General features: G+C 34.9%; 1 pseudogene; it reads right to left on the bottom strand.

The window, feature by feature from the left end:
• Positions 1 to 965: 965 nt before the first annotated feature.
• Positions 966 to 1,095, bottom strand: LOC113921073 (annotated as a pseudogene).
• Between the last annotated feature and the right edge of the window lie 18,484 nt (positions 1,096 to 19,579).

The raw sequence follows: 19,579 nt of genomic DNA, 5'->3' as shown, positions 1-19,579 counted from the left end.
AAAGGAATAGTTGTAGAGCTAGAAATAGACAGTCACTGCTAGTTCCTTAAGTGTCCCCTTCTAATGTGTGAGCTGTCAGCATTCTGAGTATCTTATGTTCTTTGTGTTGTGCCTGTTCTGCTATTGGCTTCTAAAAACGACGTCTATACATGTGTGGCTAAAACTTCCCTCTCGTGGGTATCTCCTGTCTATACTGGTGGAAGCATTTGGCCCCAAGAACCTGGATTTCTGTTTGTTCACCTAGCCACCCACCTATACACCTCCCCTACTGTTTCTGCCTTCTTAACCTCTCCCAAAACTCCAGTCACCACCACCTTTTGCTGCCAGGATTTATTCGCCCCCAGGGAACTATTGGGGCAGCCGGTGGAGATAAACTGTACCTGGTAACTCCTTCTTCTTCTGTATTTTGCACCTTAAGGGTGCTTCAGTTAGAAAAGGTATGCTCCTATGGAGGCTGCTGTAGAAATATTTGAACTGTATGCAAATCTGTGACCCCCTTCCTTCCTGAAGCCAATCCTCTTTTTTTTTTTTTTTCAGCCTAAGTTTCTGTTCAGACCCACACCACCCAAGCCTGGCTTGCAGGGTCAAGCTGTTGTTTCATAGTGGGAAAAAGCTGATGAAAATCCTTCACACAGAGGTGTTAAGAGCTTAATGATGAATACTCCCTTGAGTATCTTCATTTTGAAAGAGATTGCCTGGAGAGGTTATTGATTTACACAGAGAAATGGATTTCTAATCCTGGAATTTTGTCAAGAGAAGGGAAAGAGATTGACTTGGGTGGGGCTGGGGATCATTTTTTGTTTTGGAATAACTCCAGAAATTAAACAGAAACCTCCACCTGATGTGTCCTGATGAGGTGGACCAGGTTACGCCAGTGCCTTTGACTCAAATACAGTGATGACCTTTGATAGAGGAAAGGGGAGAGAGGGCTGAGGGGAGAAAGAAAGCTGGAGCTACAGTCAGCATCACTTCACAGTAATGTAAAGGGGACAGAGAATTCCACAAAGTCAGCCCTGTGAGGAAATGGGTTTCAATTAGCAATAATCGCACCTTGGATAAACCTCATTGGCTATGATACTGCCACTGTGCAAAGCTAGGAGATGGGTTTCTAGGCAAATATTTGGGTTACTTGGGCATAGTACTATAACCATTGAGTTTGGCAACTGAACTAGATTAAAATGAATACGTTTAAGCAGCATTAAATAAAAATAAAGTACTATCTTAAAAATTGCATAATTAATCTAATCAACTGTAGTGTCCTCTTAATTGTATTTCTGTGAGACCTTAAAAAGTGTCATCTGCTATAGATTATGACTCAAAGAAAGAAAGAAAGAGAGAGAGAGAGAAAAAAGGAAAGAAAAGAAAAACCAAACAGATTAGGTTGAAATGAGATCACTGTAATCGGGTATCAAAGATGACTTGTAAAAATAGCTACCTCCTATCCAGATATACGAGTGCAGGATGAACAAATAGCAGTAATAGTGGTAATATTTATTTAAGATAATGGTGGCGGTAAGGATGATCACATAGCACCATTCTGAATCCTTACATCACTAGATCATCACAGCAATGCTATAAGGCTAATACTGTTAGCATTTTAGAGAGGAGGAAAAGGAAAAAGTTGATGGACTTATGGTTAGCAAGCGGCAGAGCCAGAAGTAAGTACAGTAGTTCTTCGGTTTTTCTTTAATGTTCTCTGAAGCTCCATAGGAGGCTTTCAATGCAAGGTTATCCTAAACGTTTGCTGTGCTTTTAAACCCTCTTTAATTGGCCCCTTTGTTTCAGTGCTGTAGGATTTTTTAATGACAGAGCCCAAATAATGACAAATCCTCACAATATTTGCAAATCCCGCAAATCAATACTTCAAAGGGAGGTAGAACCAGTTGCTTTGGGGATTTAAACAAAAGGAGAATGATTTCCTAAATCAATCAGTCCATTGCCATACTTTGCTTGCTTGAAACAACAATGACAACAATACTACTTAAAATTCTTTGTTTCCAAGTTTGGAAGAGACACTGGAGATAATCTTGTCCCTTGCCCACACTTTACAGATGAGAAAACTGAGGCCCAAAGAAAAGCATTAACTAATTTGCTCAAGGTAATACAATGATATGAAAGGGACTAATTTTCCAGAAAGTAGTTTTAAGTGGCATTCACCATTGTCTTTTAGTGATTTGTGATATAGTTAATCTAGGTTACTGAGGTGACTGGTATAGAATAGGCATTTTGCAACTTTTTGTTAATCTTCATCCTTTTGCTCAACTTTGGCTTTTGCTCAAGGCTCCAGAATCATTACTTTTGTTACATGAGAGTAAACAATAGATTTTTAGATAGTTATTCCTCCTTTACTGTATCTCTCCCATCTTCATTATTCTTCTTTTTTAAAGATTTATTTATTTGAGAGAGAGAGCATGCAGTAGGGAGGGGTAGAGGCAGAGGGAGAAAAAGAATCTCAAGCAGACCCCCCCCTGAGCTTGAGACCCCCAATATGGGGCTCCATCTCCAGACCCTGAGATCATGACCTGAGCTGAAATCAAGAGTGGGTGGCTTAACCGACTGAGCCACCCAGGCGCCCCTGCTATTCTTTGCTGAAGAATGAAAGCCTTTAACAAGTTTGCTTTTTGAGGGGAGGAATCATTCTTTTCTTTCCTTCCCTTACTTGTTTAACAATGCTTCATTTCTAGGACCAACAAAGAAACCATGGGTTAAGATGTTTAGTTAATGAATTTTTTACTCCTTTTCTTATAATCAACTCCCGAGTTCTAGAATTATTTACCCATCTTACGCATTAAATTTTGTATTGAATTATGTGTGTGTATAAATATGTAGTTATGTATATGCATAAGTGTATATGTGTTTAATACATCCCCCCCACCACACACACACACCACATTTTTCCTAGGCCTAGTACCATCTGTGAGACGTTATAGAGCCTAGATTTTGGATTCAAATGTTAGCGCCAACTCTTAGTGTGTAGATAACTTTGCACAATTTACTTGCCTTCTTCACTCTCTTGTGTCTCCCTATGTAGTTAGTAATAGCATTTTTTTCAAAGCTATTCTTAGGTTAACAGATATATGTGATTGTGTAGAGTCTAGCACAATGCCTGGCATATAGTCAGTGATCAATAAATGCTGTTATTATTTTTGCTTGGCCTATAGTAGGTCTTCAATACATATTATAGTGTTATTATTATTATATATTATGTCTCTGACCATTCAAGATTTCTCTCATTACCATAGCAACAATGCTTTATAACTACCACCATGTAACTTCAGTCTTTAAATAGAAAAATAAGCAGGATGTATTATACTGTGAGGATTGTGCAAGATGATCCACATACAACTGTCATATAAAGTGCTCAATAAATGTTAGATAGCATTATGGTGTTGTTTGCCAACATAACTGTTTTATGAGGCTTGCTATGCATATTTTCCTTCTCTAGCTGCTTTAGCTTCCTAAGGAGGTGAATCAGCTTAGTTCTTCATTCTAAAAGAAATAGAAAACCACTAATTATTTGGAAATCTTAGTTCTGCCTATATTGTCCTTTGTGGCTTTGGCCAGATAATTTATCATCTGTAAGACTCAGTTTCTCAAACTTAGAGTAAAGTATCCAAATGAGATCTTGAGTGTACCTTTCACAATTTCATACAGAAATTGTTTTCTTGAATCTGTTATGTGAGTGAATGTCATAAGGCAATCACCATTCACCACAAAAGCATGGGACCACTACTTTCCTCTCAGAGTCTAATTTAAAATAATCCAGTGAGATTTCTTATAAAAGAGGCATATGCCAGTTGAAAGTCAAATACTAAATATCCTTGTTTTAGATGGAGTTTTTAACTTCCTGTATTTCTCCATTTCCTAATTTGGCAGTCTGATACCACACCAAGATAAAGGGCAGTGTATACATTACTTAGACAGTGAGGATCACAGAGTAAGCCATTTGTTTGGTTAATGTCATTATAAATTTTTTACAACGTCAGCCTAGACCTTATTATATGTGGAACCACAGAGAGTCATAATCTGATGAGCCATAAAGCAATATAGTTTTGTCAAAAAATCTATTTGTTGAGTAAAATGCATTTACACTCGCTTTCTTTAATAGATGGTGTATAGTGACATCTATTGGAGATTGTGTGTAATGAATAACACAGCTAAAATCAACATTCTAAGGGTGTGGTAAGCTTTTAGTGTGGAGAAAATGCACTAAATGGAAACATGAAAATATAAATTCGGTATTAACACTTATGGTGGATAACTCCCTGAAGAACTGAAGATGATCCATATATATCCCATAAAATAAATAGCTTCAAGTGACTGGAAAAATTGAAGGGGAAGAGAGCAATTTCCATGGTAACCATATAAAAGGGAATTTTTAAAAGAAAGAGTAAGGTGAGGAACAGAAATAAAAAGAGATTGACCAGAAAGAAGAATATACCGGACAAGCAAATAAATAGGGCAGAAGCATTTCCTTAGTTGAAATATTGTGTAAAATACTATTTAATTCTCTAAAACAATAATCCTGATAAAACAACTGTAGACATGATTACAGTTATATCATGTATTATGCCATAAAATTAAATTTCCCAGATAAAAGTACTGTAGCACAGATGTGCCGGAAATAGCCGTAGCAACACAGCATGGAGAAGACAGTAGACTGGAGGGTGGGAGGGCAGGTCCAGAGCCCAGGTCTGTTGTACCTTCTGGGGACCTTAATGATTTTACCCACAAAATGAGAAGGAATGACAAAACAATTTCAAGGGCGAAATCCAGCTTTAAATTCTTCATGCCTGACTTTAAAGTAATGGCACCTTTTCTTTATTAATGATTCCATGATTAGTCGTTAACTTGATATGCAACTTTGCACAAAAGACTTAGCCTCTCTGTGCCAGCCTCCTCACTTACAGTTGTAGGTGTTTGGCTTGGATGACCTCTGGACTGACATCTCTAAAATGGGATTCTTCTCATTTGTGCCTGGGTGAATTCAAATTCTACCTTGAGGTAGAGTTCAGAGACTCCGTGAAACCCCAAGCATCTAGATAAAAGGACTACTTACATCAAGCATGAATATATCTCCAAATGTATTTATATGAGATGGAAGGGGATATTTTGATTTTTTTTAAATGCATGCATCTATAACATTTCTGTCGTTTTCTTGGTAACCGAGGACAGCAGCAGAAAGTGTAGTGTGTCTCTGAAGGTCTTGTCTCCTCCCCAACTCTACCCTCAGTTGGGTTTCAAGCTTGGTACAGTGCCACTAGAGGGAAAAAGAGGTCTAAATTTCTGAGGGCAACTCCCTGGATCCTCCCAAAGCCTTTATAGTTTAGCTGAGACTCATTCCAGAATTGCCTAAGATTATGAAACACAACTAAATATGCATTTCCTATGCTTGTTCTGAAGAGAGACACTTCAGTGTAGCAAATCATACTACCTACATTCAAATTTTACTAAGCCCATTCTGGAAAAAGCTACAGGTTCCTAGAATTTCTTCATAATCAACAAAGGAGAAACTTTTTTTCTTGATGTTTTGACTTGAAGCCAAGCTTAGAATCCTCTTGGTAGTAAATTACAGACCAATTTTATTGGTCACATAGTATGTGCCAAAAATGATGTTAAAACTTCAGGCACAGTGTCTCATTTAACCTTTATGACTGAATGAAGGTCTTTTAACCTTTTATAAATGAAGAAAATTAAACTTTAAAAGTTTAACATATTAAGTTTAACACTGATTTGCAATATCATGAATTCGCTCTCGTTCTGCCTCTCTCTCTCTCCCCCTCCCTTTCTCTGTCTCTCTCTCTCCCCATATATATATATATATATATATATATGATGTGTATGTATGGCACACATGTACATACACACACACACAGGTCCACTTTAATTGGTTTCTAGCATTGTTATAGGTTTAATCTTTCTTACCTTACTTATATTATGAGGTAATGGTCAATGGTATGTTTAGTTTCTATATACGAAGGGCTAAGGTAAATTTAGGGTTAACAAATAGCTTTACTTTCTATTTCTGGTGTTGTTGGTTTGCCATGGGAAATAAAACAGAATGCAGAGAACTTTATATAAGGTTAAGAAATATCAACTGCTATTGATAGAGGTGAATGGGGGAGTTGAGGCACACTGAATTAAACTTAATACATTTATTTTAAGTAACTATGTGTTAAAAATTTTATTTCAATTTTTTTTCATTTTTTCCTTTTTTTATTATAGAGGATTTTCAACATATTAAAAAATAAAACAGTAAAATGAAACCCAACCACCATGAACCTATGGGCAAACCTGCCTCAACCAAAACCCATCTACTTGCCGCTCCCAAATTATTATGAAGCAAATCCTTAGCATCACACAATTTCATCCTTATATGTTTTAGAATGTGTCACTAAAATATAAGGAATTTTGGGGCACCTGGGTGGCTCAATCGGTTAAGCGGCCAACTCTTGATTTCGGCTCAGATCGTAATCTCAGGGTCGTGAGATAGAGCCCTACATTGGGTTCCCTGCTCAGTGGGGAGTCTGCTTCAGAGTCTTTCTCTCCTCTCCCTTTACCTCCCCCCACTAGCATTGTCCCTCTCTCAAATAAATAAATAAATCTTTAAAAAATGTAAAGAATTTTGTGTAATGTACATTAATACATTTATCACACATATCTCAAAACAATTTCTTATTAGCAACTATTCAATGTTTTTTTGAAATGCAATTGAATTTAGAAAATTTTCTTAGCAAACAAGACATAGAAAGGAACATTTTCAATCCGATAAAGACTCTTAAATATCTACATCATATATCATAATTAATGGTAAATTATTGACAGGTTTCTCTAGAAATCAAAAACAAGACATGGATTTATGCTATCACTACCTGCAGAAAACATAGCACCAAATCTTAGCAATTTAAGGAATCAATAACAAAAAGACATTCACTTTCAAACCAAGAAATTAAGCTATCAGTTTTATAAATGGCATGATTGTGTATGTAGAAAATAAAGAGTCCTTAGGAACGTAGCTAGATATAGCAAGGTAGATGCGTACAAGGTAAATATACAAAAATTAATTGCATTTTTAAATACCAGGAATAAGGGGATGGAAAATGAAAGATTTTTAAATAACATAAGAAACATGAAGTACTGAGTAAAAATTCAATCAATGCATGCAAGACCTCTACATTGAAAAACTATAAATATTATTGAAAAAAAAAGAAGTCCAATATAAATAGAGAGATATATAATGTCCATGGATTGGAACTTTGAATATTGCAAAAATATTAATTCCTTTAGACATGATTTCCAATAAAAATTAGGATCTATAGACTTTATATCTAGTTGTATATTCTTTTGAAGCATACACAAATATTGACAAAAATAGATTTGTACTAAATATCTAATTTGAAAGAATCATAGATGTTCACAAACACAACACAAGGTAAGGCCTGATCATTTCACTAATAAAAATACAATGAGCCACTCTCAGATTTAGGGAGTTGACTGGAGAGCAAAAAAGAAGAAAAAACCAAAGGTGCCAGTTCTCTGGGCCCTTGCCCAACACACTGAAAAGGACAACACTGAAACAAAAAAAAGCTGAATGATCACACTGCAAGTTGTAGAATATCCTGATGCTGAGGAGCCAAGTCTAGATTGCAGTTAAGTGGTTTTATATCATGCACCTCTATATTGGGGAGAATTGACAGAAAGCCCCATAACTCATTTGACCCCAGAGGTGATGAAAAACTGTCTTATAACAGCCTTCCAGAGGAGATAAAGAGATGAGTGGGCAACGGCCTCATAGAAGATCCTTAAAGTCCTCTCACATTCTCATGTCCCCAGAAGATCGAAAGGCATACTGTCAAGACTCAAATAAGCTGCAGTTTAAGCCTTTACTTTTATGAATATAATGCAAGGTCAGCTAGGTAGCATGGATGAGCCATTCCCCTAAAACTATGTTCTTTATGAAAAATATAGTTAGCAAAGAAGTTTCAGATGATAAATGTATTAAAAGATGCTCCATATCATATGTCACCAAGAAAAAATGCCAATTAAAACAAAATGAGATACCACTAAACACCTATTGGAATGGCCAAAATTCAGAACACTGATAATATCAAATGTTGGCAAGGATGTGGAGTAACAGGAACACTCCTTTATTGTTGGTGGGAATACAAAACGGTACAATCACTTTGAAAGATAGTTCGGCAGGTTTTTTGTTTTTTGTTTTTTTTTAAACAAAACTAAATATACTCTAACCATGCACTCCAGCAATTGCATTCTTTGGTATTTACTCAAAGGAATTAAAAGTTTATGTTCACATAAAACCTGCTGTTTATAACAGTTTTATTTGTAATCATCAAATTCTGGAAGCAACCTAGATGTCCTTCAGGTGACAAATGGATCAACAAACTGTGGAACATTCACACATTGGAATATTATTCAGTAATGAAACAAAATGAACTATCAAGCCATGAAAAGATATGGAGAAATCTTAAATGCATACTACTAAGTGAAAGAAGCAAATCTGAGAAGGCTACATACCATATAATTTCAACTATATGATTATTCTGAAAAAGGTAAAACTATGGAGACACTAAAAAGATCAGTCAAAACCAGGGGTAGGGAGAAAAGGAAGAGAAGAATAGGCAGAGCACAAAAAGTGTTTAGGGTAGTAAAAATACTCTGTGATATTATAATTATGGATATAGGTCATTGTACATTAGTCCAAAGTCTTAGGATGTAAAACACCAAGAATGAACTCCAAGGTAAACTATATGCTTTGGGTAATTATGATGTATTGATATAGATCTATCCTTGGTAAAATGTACCGTTCTGGCAAGTAATGTTGATAATGGGGGTGGCTATGCAATATGTGGGGTGAAGGGTATATGAGAAATCTCTATACTTTCTTCTCAATTTAGTTGTAACTCTAAAATTGCTCTAAAAACAAATTCTTAAAAAATAAATAATAAAAGTTAAAAAAAACAATAAAAATCAAAAGCAACAAAAAATATCATGTATTTAGAAACTTAAAAAAATTAAGACGGGGATGGGGAAGAAGATGTTAGGAAAATAATTACTTACAGCTCAATGCCAAATTTCTGCATCAGAATTAAAATAGTTTTAAAAAATGTGTGTGTGTGTGTGTGTGTGTGTGTGTATCAGAAAAATAAGAAAAAAATAAAAACATGGGTTAACTAAGTCAGAAAGATTGAAAATAAGAAAGAAAATAAATAAAAAGCAATTAAAAAGAAGGAAATATTACTAGATGTAACCATCAGTATCCACATTATGTTTAAAATGAATTCTTACTGATTTTTCCAAGACAAATCTGTTATCATATGGGTAAATCCCCATGTTAATCTCTAAGAAATCTAATTTCCGTCATTCATTAGCCCTTTACTTAATTATTCAATTCCAGTATTCTTATATAATAGTATCAGAATTCTTATATCCTGTGGGAAAAGCAACTAGACAACAGTACTGATGTGAAGTACATTTACCTGAGTCTTACAGGCTTCGTTCATATCTATGAATTTATATCTATATGTTTATAGATATGTGTGTATGCACAGGTTAGTACGCAAACATATCAGCCTAAAATTAATTACATACCAGTAGCAACAAGCACACCAAGTGCCCAGATTTTGGTTTCTAACACCATTCTCCAATAAATAGAATGAGAGCCCCTTGGCAGAAATAGATGAATCTAAGGCAGGGCTAGAAAATACACAGGATGGATTAGTCTGGTGATGGGTATTAAAGAGGGCACATACTGCATGGAGCACTGGGTGTTATATGCAAACAATGAATCATGGAACACTACAACAAAAACTAATGATGTAATGTATGGTGATTAACATAACATAATTAAAAAAATAAAAATAAAATAAAATAAATCATAAAGCCAAAAAGAAAATACACATGATGAACCTGGAGCATCTCATTGTGCCAGAAAGTTAAAAAGTGCTTAAAAAAACAAATGAGCAACCTCTTTCACGTGGATAGAGGTGTATCAAATGGGCATGGGAGACAAATTAAAGAGCTCCCAATGGGAAAGCTAAAACAATTCAAGCAATAAAATAAACAGATGATAACCAAATAATAAATACTAATGAATCCACATTGATATAAATAAATGATTGAATAAATGAGGCACACAAGTCAGATCTAACAGTGAAGAATAATTTCCAATAAATTCTGTAGGTACTCCACACTAAAGGAAGTGGAGCATAACTCCCCACTCCGTAAGTGTGGGCTGCACATAGTAACTTCCTTCCCAAGAGTACAGTCAGGAGCAGGGGGAAGAGAATAACTTTACCATGGAGAAACTGACAAACAGGACTTCAGACAGGTGATCAAGGTCAACATCAACAGTTATAAATCATGTTGATAGTATGTTCCCTGGATATGATGTGATGAAAGTGGCACTTAACCTTTGTGATCTTCCCCCCAGAAACTCAAAACCCCAGGATAATCATGATAAAAATATCAGACAATTTCTAACATAGAGCGTCCTATAATATAATTTGCCAGCACTCAAAATTGTCAAGGTCATCAATAACAAGGAAATTCGGAGAAACTGTTACAAATAAATATAATATGGTATCTTCCAACAGAAATAAAACATTAGGTAAAACCAGAGGGAATCAAACTAAGAACTTTAGTTAATAATTTTAAAAAGGAAGGACATGACAAGGAAAAAAAAAACTCACTGAAAAGAGGTCTTGCATAGACCCAAATAATAGTGCACCATGAATTTTCCCCCAAAGCATAATGTATCCTACCCTTGTGAGTCTGGGTTTGGAATTTATAATGCATCATTAGACTTAAGCAAAATTCTAAAATATTTTAGGGAACACAAGCACCCTAGAAATACATTTTTTCAGTCAGTACAATGAGGCAACATCCATTAAAAGCAGGAAAATGAGACGAAGTCTGGGTGCTGCCAAGCAATCGAAAGTTAGGTGTCTGTTAGCTCTGTTCTTGGCTCTAACTGTACTTACTGATCTTACTGGTAAGAAGATGTTCATGACATTTCTGACACAGGTTTACGAAGCAAAAGAATCCTCTAAAATGAAATCAAGCACCTACTAAAATTATAGAGAAAATTCTAAGTTTTATCATCAGAGCTGGGGATTTTTTTCTATTTTTCAAATCAAGGATTTACTGTGCTTGATGTACAGAAAATACATAAAGAATGTCAGTAGCTCAAATGGTCCTGCTCCTCCCAAGAAAACTGCCGATAAGAGAGTCCTGTCACCAGGCAGAACTTGGAGCAGCCAGATTTGCAGTACCATTTGAATCAATGATTTGATAAATAGATGCACCTAAAAATTTACAGATCCTACCCTATGTCTCAAAATTTCTATGTTCTAGTATGTGGAATTTGTTCTAGTCCCATTATCAATGTTCATTTTTTTTCTAAGTCTCTTTCTTTATTCTCCTTTTGTAAATAATAATTCTTGTTGCAATTTTCCTGTTTTAGAGTGATTAAATTTTAATTAAAAGTTTACTAGTAAGGTTTTTTTTTCATGAATCCAGTCAAAATGTATAATAATAACAATAATAATAATAATGATAAACCTGGAAGAGGAATGGATGTAATCTGAAGGCTGTAGACTCAGAGAAATGTGTCTTTATTTCTCAAATCTTTGGGTTGTATCTTTGAGATAAATACTTTTGAAGTTGTTTCTATATAGAGTTCTATTATGCTTTAAGTAGACATAAATTTGGAATCTTATAAACGTGGATAGGTGATTATATGTGCCAGGCCAAAAAAAAATGGATAAAATATACTAGAAATTCCAAATATATCATCATTGATCAGCTATAATGGACTTGGGTGTTGGTGTTTAGAATGGCCTCTCTAGGGCTGACTATGAGGTAGGACCTTTGCAAAGGTCATGTGGGTAGAGAGAATACATCCCTGCGTACTATTATCAGAATCTCTTTACTTGCTTCCTGTCCAGCTTATAGTGCTCTAAAGAACGTTTTTTCTATTCAAATTAATTAACTTCTTCTTTCCTCTTCAAGCCCTTGTCAATGCTACCTGTTATGCTATGCTATATCTAACATTTTTGCAAATACAGAAAGTACAAAGATCATATGTTCTGGCAAATGCTCAAGAGAAGTCCAAGTTAAATAATTTTATTCTTTTTGTAAAGGCAGTTAATGAAATGAGTAATCAATAGCCACTTAATATGTATTCCCTTGAGGAAATGTTCACATACTTCATTTCACAAATTAGAAAAGAGTCTTTTTCAAACCACATGAGATATTTTTGGATAAATAAAATGCGAAGATGACTCTGCCTTTGAAACACTTTGGTGAAACATTTCAAAATAATAACAGAGTATATCAATTAAAATATACTGTTGATTGAAGCAGTGAAGAATAAAGACTAGAATTTGAGTCCCGCAGTAAGTAATTGTGAGAGAAACACTTGCTTCAAATATTTCTCCTATTCTTTTATTTCTTTCTTCTCCTTCTGGTATTCCCATATTGTGTATGTTACTTACACCTTTTGTTGTCATCCCACAGTTTGGAGATATTCTGCTCTGAAGTTTTCATTCTGTTTTTCTCTTTGCTTTTCAGTTTGGGGATTCTATTGACATATCCTCAAGCTCAGAGATTCTTTCCTCAGCCATGTCCGGGCTACTAATGAGCCTATCAAAGGCATTCTTCATTTCTGTTATGGTCTTTTTGCTCTCTATCATCTTTTTTTCCTTACTTAGAATTTTTATCTTTCTGCTTCCATTACTCATCTGTTCTTTCATGTTGTCTACTTATTCCATTAGAGACCTTAGCATGTTAATCATACTTCCTTTAAATTTATGGGTTGATAGTTTCAACATGCTCACTATGTTGATTCTCATGCTCGCTCTGCCTCTTCAAACTGTTTTTTGCCATTCAATATGTCTTGTTATTTTTTTTTTTGTTGAAAGGCAGACATGATGTATTGGGTAAATGGACTGGTGGTCAATAGACCTTAAGTGATGTAGTGGTGAACTGTGGGGGGTGGCGGGAGCATTCTATAGTTTTATGATTAGGTCTCAGTCTTTCAGAGAGCATGAGCCCGTGGGCCGTGAACTTCACCAGTGCTTCTTTGTTCGTTTCATCCCCTGAGGTAGTACAGAATGGCTAGAGGGTGCTGCAGTTCTATTTTTCCTCCTCCAGGTCGCTTGGGTTCTGATAAAACCCAAATAGGTTAAGCTCTGATAAAACAGTTTCTCTTGAGGGCAGGACAGAGTCCTGCTGTTACGTAGAACAGAGTCCTCTGATGTATTCTAAAGTGGTTGCTTCTTCCCTCTCCGTGCTGGAAGCCCAAGGAGATTTTTCTCTGATCTCACAGGTTCTCGCAGTGAATCTGTTAAGAGTTCCAGGAGTTAAAACTCATAAAAATGTGGCTGGATCCCTCTGACTGGGTCGCTCTGAGTTATTTTGCTTTTTTTTTTTTTTTTCCTCTCTGGCTTGCCCACACTGAACCTCCAGCAATTCGTCAATTACAGTTCTGATTTCCTGGGAAAGTTTCTCCTGCTGGGTTTCTACTCCAGGAAGTTGTGATTCCTTGTATCTGCTTATCTGTCTCTCTAATTTTGGAGGCAGTGTTTGCCCTGTGGCCTCACTTCTCTGATAGATCTAAGAAGAATTGTTGATTTTTCAGTTTGCTCAGCTTTTTACTTGTTAGGATAGGAGTAGTGACTTCCACGCTCCTTACATGCCAGATTGGAATCAAGAAGTCCTAAATCAATAAACTTTTATTCTTTTTTTATATTGGATTGTGTAATAGGATTTTAGTAGTCTCATAAAATTAGTTGGCTCTTTCAGCTCCTTTGTCTCCCTTTCGTTTGCTGGAACAAAACTGTAAGAAGGAATTATTCATTCTCAATATTTGGTAAAATTCACCTGCAAAACTAGGTGGGCTGGGGAGTCATCTGACTCTTTTAAATATTGCTTCAGGTTATATTTCTGCATAAATCAATTAAATTATTTGAGTTTTTTAGTTCTCTGCATTCAGCCACAATCAGCCACAATCAATCCATTTTAGTACTTCAAAAAAAAAAAAAAAACCACCTGGGTTTTGTACATGCTATTTCTCTTTTTGAAGTACTTTTCCTTACACATATTCTGCCAGCTAACTTTTATTAACCTTTAGTTTTATTTGATACTTTTGTCTGTAATCGATAGATCTTATCAGATGGTTGTGATCCTAAGTTATAAAGAACCACGTCTTCAAGAAAGCCTTCCTTGATCTAAGCAAGATTACGTGTATATGCTATCTGAGCACATAGAATCCCACATTTCTGTTCTAAATTCCGCATCACACAATAACACCATCCCCTGTAGACTCATCAGTAAGTCCCACCAATCCATATCTCCTTGAAGATTGACTACTTTATTCCTTGATTCCTCAGTCATTGACGTATATTGTCTTAAAACACTTGCTAAATAAAATAATGATTCTATAACACTATAATTAGGTTATGGTGTCAAGGAGGAAGTTATTGACTTTCTCCACACCTTTGTTTTAATATTGACATTGTGGAGATTTTAATTGTTCAGAGTACACTCTAAAAAACAGAGAACCGCTACCATCTTGTGGCAATTACATGAATTACAGCCCATAGCCTCGCTCAAGTGGATGTTTTCTTTTAAACCAGAAGTTTCCACTTCAGCCTGGGAAATCAGATGAGTGGGGCAGTGAGTATTATTTCCTAATAATAAAAACATTATGGGTGTAGTCAGTGTTAAATCTATAATTATGTATTTTACTCACAATCTCAAAGCTCTTGAAGATATCTTGTAGTTGAAAACACATTTATTATTGTTATATTTCCCCACTGAATTAACTTTTTGTCATTATGAGATGTCCTTTATTTCTAGCAATTCTTGCCTTAGGTTCTACATCAATATTAATATAGCTGTACCACTTCCTTTTGATGTTGTTTTTTCCATATTTTCACTTTCAACTGATTTGTGTTCATATATGTTAAGTTTGTGGCTATCACTTCATCTGCTCCACTGGTTCTGGTTTATATGTCAGGTAGCCCTCCAGAGCTCACCACACTATCTTCTCTAAGGGCCCTCAAGACCATTTATCTCTTGCCTTCAACAGGGGGTGACATCATGCTATTCTGGATTTGTCCTAAACTGTGCCTAACGAAAATGGATATTCCTTGAGCAAATAGGATGCTTTCTTTGTTCTGCCTCTGTGCCCCTCTTATCCTTTCTGTTTGTCGCCTTGTGGGGAAGGCATTGAAAAAGATCACATACTAGAAATGTAGCGATTATAGAATAATGTGTCACAGAGAAGACATAGGTGGAAGATGTATAACTTATGCTATGAAATCCCAAATAGGAAATTTAACATGATCAACAAATAAATTATTGTTCACATTTTTCTACATATACTGGAAAATTATGAGTGACATGCAGTTTCAACTTTTAGGGAGTAATTAAAAACTAGTATTCATAGGCAGCATAATAGATGATGTAGCATCCTAGGTAACAATGGATCCAACATTAAATTAATGGCATTAAGACACTGTGGAGGAAAGATCTATACTGTTTCAATACAAATACGTTCTACATAGGCACAGCACAGCACTGTGATTATTAATAATGTTGTCCTATTTTTCTAAATGTTGGGAATATGAAGCTAGCCAGGAATAGCCATTTGACAAAAACAACACACACAAAATCATTCATGAACCTGAATGGAAAGAGACTGTGCTTGGACACTGTGAGGAATCATGATGTGTACCAATAAATACGGAAGAACCTCTTCTCTGTGCACTGTTAAAAAAATCTTTATTATAGATTACTATACTTTATATAGACTCAAGAATATGGTAACACACTTTAAAATCATGTTGTAGATATAGAAAGGGTCCTGCATAAAATAATTGCCTGAAGCCCTGCTCACCACAGAGGTGAGCCCTAGAAGTAACTCTGTTTGTAAGCATCTCTAATAAGATAGTAGGGGACTTGTTTAGGAGTGGGGCCATAGAGGGAAAATACCCTTAACTGATCAAGATATGATTAAACAGAACAATTTGAAGACTTGCTTTATCATGAGAGAAACAAAGGATGCATTCACTGATGATGTTCCATAAATTAATGGAGAGCACCAATTCAAATTTTGCCAAAGGATAGCTTGAGCACAGACCTTGATTTCCATACTCTACTGAGTTTCTTTCTAGGATAATGCAATATGAAATTCTAGAAAAGGCAGAACCATGGGAATGGAAAATGACTTAGAAATTTTAATGCCAATCTGCCTTATCTGAAGAAAATACTCGGGGGGTTGTTATAATTAGATGACAAATGAAACAGAGCAGAGGTTTCAAAATAAGAAACCACTAGGAGAGGGAAATTTTGTGGGTATTAAAATCTCTCTCTCCCTCTTTCTCTTTATCTATCATATCTACCTTCCTATCTTTCTAAAGTGACTATGTTTTTGAAATAGAAGCTTTACAGGGGCGCCTGGGTGGCTCAGTCGTTAAGCGTCTGCCTTCGGCTCAGGTCTTGATCTCAGGGTCCTGAGATCCAGCCCCGCATCGGGCTCCCTGCTCAGTGGGAAGCCTGCTTCTCCCTCTCCCATTCCTCCTGCTTGTGTTCCCTCTCTCGCTGTGTCTCTCTCTGTCAAATAAATAAATAAAATCTTAAAAAAAGAAGAAATAGAAGCTTTACAGACTCTTCATTCAAGAAAACATTATAAAGAAAAATATTAAAGAAGCCTGAAATAGAAATTTTAAATATTCTCAGCAAAACAAGAGTTGGTTGCTATGAACACTGAAATTGATATCACTTATATTAAATAATCTTAAGAGTGATCAAAAAAGGAATCAGATTTATTTTTTAATATAAACAAGATATTGTTTAAGTAAGAAAAGTGAGAATAAAAAAGATTCATTTTTGTAAAAGCGAACAAACCAAAATTCTGTATATGTGCAAATGTATGTGCTTAATTTTGTATGGGCTCAGGATGAGAGGGGATGCAAAGGCTGTTAACGTGGGCTTGATTATGAATGGATAAAGGTAGAAAGTAATCAGGGGGAAATCATTAATTTTTTATACCATCTTGCATTATTTCACTCATCACAGTGATCACATAACATTTCTTTACTTAAATACTTAATTATTAGTTTTAATAGGGAAACTTAATTAATGGCTATTTATTAGTGTGAAAAAACATTCAAAATCTTTGGTTGAGCACCTATTATCTTTTAGATATTGTGCTGAAGTGGAGGTATTATGACACACATGAAATCTGCCCTCAAGAAACGATCAATCATTTTTCCACTTCTCTTAAAGAGAGACTAAGTTCTTGCATACCAACCATTTGGACATACTCAGGCTTTGGATAGTTATAAAGGTCAGAACTAAAGGGAAATGCAGAAAGGTGAGCCCAATATTTAGTGCAAGTTTTCCCCCCCTTGAGGTATTTGCCAATTAACATGTACTATCTGATGGGCTGAAAACATGGAAAGTAAATGGTAGCCTAGAGCCTGAGAAATTCGGCAAAGCTTCTGGTCATTTCACTTGGTGGATGGGACACAACTGTGTTTCAAAGCAACTGAGAAGGAGGATGTTGAGTAAACACTTCAGGCTTTCAGTTGAAGAACTTGAAAAGCTACAACCTACGAGTATGGGTGAAGGGAAATAGACCATCTTTCACAAATAACAACAACCAGTTAATAATAAGCTTAAAGTTGTTTACCCCTAACCTAGCCTGTCAGGAGTAAAATAAATCTTCTTTGGAAGAGAACAACAACATCTATAGCATGAAAATACTGTTTCCATATGCAATGTTTGGCATTTAACCGGAATTACTAGGCATAAGAGAAGACAAATTACATAAAAAAGATCAAGAGAAAAAAAACAAAATAGAAAAAGATTTAGAGAAGGGTGTTATATTTGATTAATCATGAATATGTATCACAATTTGGGACGTATCAGAAGAATATTAGCAACTAAAAAGATCAAATGGAAACATAAATTGTTATTATAAAAAATACAGTAACCAATTAAGAAACCAAAATATGGATTTAACAGCTGAAGACAAGATTTCTTTCAGTCACAGAATTTATTCAGGTTTAGTAAATATTCCAAATGCTGGGGGAATAAAGGAAACCTCAAAAAACTTCAAGGGACTGACCTGACACACAGTATATTCTGTAAAGCAGAAGTTAAACTAAAATAAATAACAAAGACAACAAGAAAAGCTGTAAATAATTGGAAATTATGGAATACACCACTCTATATATCATGGGTCAAAAAGAAATAACTAAGCCCATGAGGAAATATTTTGAATTGAATGGCTAAATCTATTTAGAACATACAAATATTTATGAAATATAGCTACAGTCTAATGAAGGAGAAAGCCTATAACAATGCTTCCAGGGAAAGTCATAGCCTTAAGGCATATATTAGAAGAGAAGAATGAGCAAAAAGCCAGTAATTTCAATATCCACCTCAAGAAGTTAGAAAAAATAATCCAACCAGAGAACAAAATAATTAAGAACAGAAATTAATACAATAAACTGCAAACATAGAATAGAAAAACCTCAAAAATCTCAAAATGAAAAGTTGGTTGTTTGACAAAAGTAGTAAAGGTATTAAAACCCTACAGTGGTTATTGAAGAAAAAAGACAGAAGACACACAATACCAACACCACAAATAAGATGGAAGTATAGCTCATACAAACATTAGAAACATTAAATCATGATTTCGTGAACAACTTTATGATAATACCCGATAATATATTTCAAAATATCGATGAAAAGAATAAACTCTTTAAGAAATACAAATTACCAAAACTGCCATAAGAGGGAAGAGAACATCTGAAAATCCCTATATCTATTAGAGAAATGCAATCTATACTTAACATTTTTCAACTAAGAAAACTCAAAATATAGAAAGCTTTAATGGAGAATTATTTCTAATATTTAAAGAGAAAACAACATAAATGTTGGTCAAATTATTCTAGAAAATTTAAAAATGAGGGAACTCCTCCCAATTCATTTTATGAGGACATAAAACTTGATATAAACATCTAAGATAGACATAATTAAAAATAAATTTTTAAACTAATATTCCTAAACATAGGTGAAAGTTTACTAAACAATAGCAAGCCAAGTCAAACAAAATGAAATAATTATAATATATCATGGCTAATTGGGCTTTTTTCAAGGGTAAAAGATTATTTAACAGTTTGAAAAATAAATAAGTCATTCACCTCATTAACCGAACAAAGGAAAAAAAATGTGTGATCGTCTTAAAGAGAACCTAGCCAGTAAAATACAATAAGCAAAAGAAATAAAAGTTATGAGGATTAAAACGGAAAACATAAAATTATTTACTTGTTCGAGGCATGGTTATATATACAAAAATTTTAAAATAAATGTATATGGAAGCAAGCCAAGTGTCCATCAGTTGAGGAATGGATAAACAAATTCATGCGGAATATACATACAATGGAATATTTTTCAGCCTAAAAAGGAAAGAAATTCTGACACTTGCTACAACGTGGATGAACCTTGAAGACATTATACTAGGAAAAATAACCCATCCACAAAA

Source organism: Zalophus californianus, chromosome 3 (genome assembly GCF_009762305.2).
Source record: "Zalophus californianus isolate mZalCal1 chromosome 3, mZalCal1.pri.v2, whole genome shotgun sequence".
In the NCBI taxonomy this organism is placed as follows: Eukaryota; Metazoa; Chordata; class Mammalia; order Carnivora; family Otariidae; genus Zalophus; species Zalophus californianus.
The sequence above is the reverse complement of the archived record's forward strand: the minus strand, read 5'-3'. Positions and strand labels throughout refer to the sequence as shown.